The sequence below is a fragment of the Octodon degus genome, unplaced genomic scaffold (assembly GCF_000260255.1).
Source record: "Octodon degus isolate 3935 unplaced genomic scaffold, OctDeg1.0 scaffold00018, whole genome shotgun sequence".
Lineage (NCBI taxonomy): Eukaryota > Metazoa > Chordata > Mammalia > Rodentia > Octodontidae > Octodon > Octodon degus.
In genome coordinates, this window is record NW_004524594.1 from 24,699,530 (window position 1) to 24,704,788 (window position 5,259).

At 39.4% G+C, this 5,259-nt stretch overlaps 1 pseudogene; it reads left to right on the forward strand.

Annotated features, from left to right (window-relative positions):
• Nucleotides 1-4,815: 4,815 nt before the first annotated feature.
• Nucleotides 4,816-5,259, forward strand: part of LOC101582388 — a 2,473-nt pseudogene continuing 2,029 nt past the window's right edge.

Below are 5,259 nucleotides of genomic sequence, written 5' to 3' on the forward strand. Positions count from 1 at the left end.
ATTTTATTGAGGATTTTGGCATCTATGTTCATGAGGGAGATTGGCCTGTAGTTCTCTTTCTTTCTTGAATCTTTCCCCGGTTTTGTATTAGTATAATACTTGTCTCCAGCAATCATTTTGGGAGGAATGCTTCCTTTTCCATTTCATGGAAGAGTTTGAGGAGTATAGGGACTAAATCTTCTGTAAGTGTCTTGTAGAATTCAGCTGTGAATCCATCCGGACATGGAATTTTCTTTGCCAGTCGGTTTATAATTACATCTCGCATTTCATTGGCTGTTATTGGACTATTGAGAGTGCTTATATCTTGTCGATTTGGTTGTGGTAATTTGTACCTTTCTAGCAATCTGTCCATTTCTTCTGTGTCTTTTATTCTGTGAGAGTAAAGATTATCAAAGTAGCTATTGAAAATCTTGTGAATTTCTACTGCGTTTGTGGCAATTACAATCTTTTCATTCCTTATTGCTTGTAGTTGAATTTTTCTTTCCTCTGTTTGATGAGGTTAGCTAGGGGTTTATCAATTTTATTTAATCTTTCAAATAACCCGCATTTTTCTTTGTTAATTCTTTGAATTGTTTTCTTCATCTCAATTGAATTAATTTCTGCTTTATCTTTATGATTTCCTCCCGTCTTTGAGCTCTGGGTTTGGTTTGCTCTTCCTTTTCTTGTTGTTGAGGGTTTAGCATTAGGGTAGTTATTTGTTCCCTTTCTGTTTTCCTAATGTGTGAGTTCACAGCTATGAATTTCCCTCTGATACCTTCTTTCATCGTATCCCGTAAATTACGATAAGTTGTGCTTGAATTTTCATTGAATTGTAGATATTGTTTAATTTCATCTGTGACCCCTTGGTTGTTGAGTAGAGAGTCATTTAATTTCGATGTATTTAAAGATTTTTCCTGGTTTCTTTTGTCATTTATTTCCAATTTCAATGCACTGTGATCAGATAATGTGCATTGGATAATTTTTGTTTTGTTGCATATACTTAAACATGACTTATGGACCAGTATGTGGTCTGTTTTAGAAAATGAACCATGTGCAGCTGAGAAAAGTATGTATTCAGCTGTGTTTGGGTGGAACACTCTGTATATGTCCACCATGTCCATTTCTTTCAAACTCTGGTTCAGTTCTCTTATTTCCTTGCTAAGTTTTTGTCTCGGTGACCTAACTTTCGGAGATAACGGTGTGTTAAAGTCTCCTGTTAAAATTGTGGTATTGGATATTAGAAATTTCATGTCCATTAAGATTTTCTTTATATAGTTGTGTGCTCCCGTGTTTGGTTCATACATATTTATGAGTGTTACCTCTTCCTCTTGAATTTTTCCCCTAACCAGTATATAGTGGCCTTCTTTATTTCGCTTGATCATTGTTGGTTTGAAGTTGAGACTGTCTGAGAATAGAATTGCTACCCCTGCTGATTTCTGAGGTGCTGGGGCATGTAGTATTGTGTTCCATCCTTTGACTTTCAGCCTATCAATGTCTGTATGAGTTAAATGTGTTTCTTGTATACAGCATATTGTTGGATTTTGTTTCCTAATGCATTGTGCCAGTCTATTTCTCTTAATTGGTGAATTGAGTGTATTTACATTGATTGTTAGAAGTGAGGTGTATTGGCTTATGATTGACATGTTATTTACCTGTTATCGTTTACTCCTTTTTCTCTTGGGTTTATTTGCTTACCCTATTTAGTTGGTTGCTTCTGATTTCATTTGTGGAGTTCTGATCATTATTTTCCCTCTATAGAAGATGTTTCAGTAGCCTGTGTAAGGTTGGCTTTTTCATTGCAATATTCTTTAGCTGTTCTTTGTCATGGAAGTATTTCACTTCTCCATCAAATTGAAAGAGTGTTTTGCTGGGTATAGTAGTCTGGGTTGGAATTTGTTTTCATAGAGGACCTGAAGTATTCTGCTCCATGCTCTTCTTCCCTGCATGGTTTGTGAAGAGAAGTCAGCCGTAATTCTGATGGGTTTTGCTTTGAACATGATCTGCTTCTTTTCTCTAGTGGCTTTCAGTAGATTATTCTTGTGCTGAATTTCTGGGATCTTGACTATTATATGTCTCGGTGTGTTTTTCATAGGGTTGAGGTTCCTTGGTGTTCTGTATGCTTCAGGTACCTGAATGTCAGATTGTTTCCTCATACTTGGGAAATTTTCTGCTATTACTTCTACCCATATTTTTTAATGTCATTTTTATCGACTCCTTCTTTCTCATTGATGCTTATTATTCTCACATTGTTCATCTTTGCATCATATTGCAGGTGATGGATTATTCTTTCCTGCATCATCGTTGTTTTAAAGAGATCCTTTCTTATCTTTTCACTAGCTGCACCAATATCTTCAAAATCTAAAACTCTGTCTTCACCTTCACTTACACGGTTTTGCACGCTTGTGACTGAGATTTTAATTTCCTGTATATCTCGTTGACTGTGCTACATGAGATCTATTGTTTTCCTATATTGCTCATTCAAGGAGTCCGTCATTTTTCTAATCTCCTCTATTTTTTTATCAATATCTTCTATAGAAGCAGGTATAAATTCTTTTACTGCACCTTTTTTTTCAGATTAGGTTTCCTCCCTATGTTTCTGTAGATTCTTCTTTACTTCAGATGCTATGAGTTCTGCGAGTTCTTTTTTTATTTTAGAAAAGAATTGCGCTCTGATTTCCTTTATATCTTTCTGCTGTTGCTTATTTACTATCGACACTATCAATCCATGCAGTTGAGCCGAGCTAGTGTCCTCCACACTTGTTCTGGGTGGACACTGGGTTTCCTCCATATGTTTCTGAATTTGATTCTTTAGTGCAGATGTTATTAATCCAAGGATTTCTTTTTTATTTCAAATCTTAGGTCCTCTATACCTTTCTGCTCCTGTTTCTTTATTTCAGAAGGCTTTGATTCAGTGCTTTCAGCTGTGTGATTTCTAATTTGTTCTGTGTTCATGTTCTCTTCACTTGTTATAGGCGGGCTTGGGTTCTGAGGTTGCATTTTGTTCCTTCTCGTCATTTTGTGTAGCACTGTCTTCTCACCTTTGTTGTAGATCTTTCTGTAGTTATAACCTTTGTAAGTACTGAAGTTCAGGTGCAGCTCTTCAATGTTTGGACTTATCCAGCTGTGCTTGGATTGGGTCTGGCTGCTGTGCTCAGCTCCTTCCCGCTGTTGCCCTTGAGGGTGAACCTGTTGTGCCCCTGTGGCAAGATGTTCTGCTCCTGGACTAGCTGGTTGGATCTATCCTCTACACTCTCTGCAGGGATTGCAGCTGCAGGGATACACCCCAGGCTTGTATACTAGGCCTGAGCTGTGCCTGGAGGGGGCAAGGTGGAGTAGGGGGGAGAGGAAGTTCTCCCTTACACTCACAGGGTCTGGACTAGGCCTGGGTCTGGGGGTTCCCAGAACGTGGTAGTAATTCCTACTCAGCGGGTGGGGTGGGCAAGGTGTTTCGGAGTGGTGGGGGCGTCCCAAGGTGGTGGCAGAGGGTCTGTCCCACTCTGCGCCTGTCCTGGCACTGGTTCCGCCGGCGCAGGGTAGCAAAAAGCTCTCCCGCACACTCACCGGACCTGGGCTATGAGTGGGTCTGGGGGTTCCCGGAAAGTGGCAGAAATTCCTACTCTGTGGGCAGGGTGCGAAAGTTGCTGCGGAGTGGTAGGGGGTGTTCCAAGGGGGTGGGAGAGTATCTGGCCCATGGTGCGCCTGGGTTGTGACTGGTCCCGCCCACGCAGGGTAGCAGGAAGCTTTCCCACACACTCCGTAACATTCTTTTAATGAATAGAGGGATTTGGTCTACTAGTGTTTATAAATTGAGTATCATGTCCGCATCTTGTGCAGCAATTAACCACAAGGAAGAATGTATGCAGTGTCTTAATTATTGAAACTATCCAGGCTGTGGAGACGACTCAGCAGAATAAGTCCTTCTCTGGCAAGTGCAAGGGCCTGAGTTCAATCCCCAGTTTTGGCAAAAAAAAAATTAAGAATCTGCCCTCCCAATTTGATTTGAAACTGTCTCATTGCTATTTATCAATAAAATTATGAGTAAGGATTAAAAATAAAAATAAATTAATAAATTAATAAAATTTTAAAAAAGTAATAAATGTAAAAAGAGACAAGGAAAAACTTGTCATAGAACTGTGATACTACAATGATGTATATGGTTAGATTTCTAAATATCTGTGTAAAAATCTGTAATTGTTTATTGATATTTTTAAAATATTTATTTTTATATAATCTTTTAATTTTAATTTTTTAATACATTGCAAATTGAAAATACATTATTTAGAAACATAAACAATTTAATATAACAATAAAAATGTCCAAAATAAAAAATGAAGAAAGAAATTACAGATCAGTCATAATAGTTCACTGTGTGAAAAACAAGAAACTTCTATTCATATAATTAGAATTCTCAAAGTAGAAAGGAGTAGGCAATAAATGTTTAAAGATTTAAAATTTCTGAATTTAGTTCAACTTATAATACTGCATTTCCAAGAAAAATGAACCTTTTGCACAAGAAATTTAAATAAAATCATACCAATATACACAAAAATAAAATTGCAAAACTTATTGTAAGAAAAAAATCGGCTCACTTGGAGAGAGACTAATCTCATTGAGACCTCTGAAGCTACATTCATCAGGTCTTCTCGTCGTTTCTTTCAGCACCGACCCATAAAATACAACAAGTGGCGTGCACCCCGGGGCACGGAAGACGACCAGGGACTTCGAGCAGGGGTGGCCGAAGCAGCAAGGAGTACTACAGGTCCTGGAGTGCTGGGTTCCCCGGGCTTTGTCCTCAGCTCTGTGTGGATGTGACATGCTTGAACTCCAGCGTCTGCAATGAGCAAAGCATCTGTCATGCAAGAACCACTGGGATGGTATCAGAGGATGGCAAGGAGAAGCCGAGAGGGCAAGCGGTTAGCGTGCAGTCAGGCCACACAGACCTTCCACCAGGGTGAGATGCCCAACGGGTGTAGGGCCTCCACGATAGCAGCCAGGAGGATGCCAAACTCACACAAGTGTCACGATGAGAGCCTCAGTAGTGATGAATTCACAGAAGCAGGGCCAATATTGCCTCGACAGAGTTCACAACTACCTGCTCCAATTGAAAATGGCCAGTCTCAAGAAAGCAGCTGCAAGAAGAGCGACAATGAAAGGAGCTGGAGAGGGAAAGGATGGAGAGAGACACAGAGAGATAGCCGCCCTGCGTTCAAAGAGATGGATGTTCCATTGCTGTTAGAAAAACTGTATTCAGAGAAGTACTTAAAGGAAATTTTCATACTC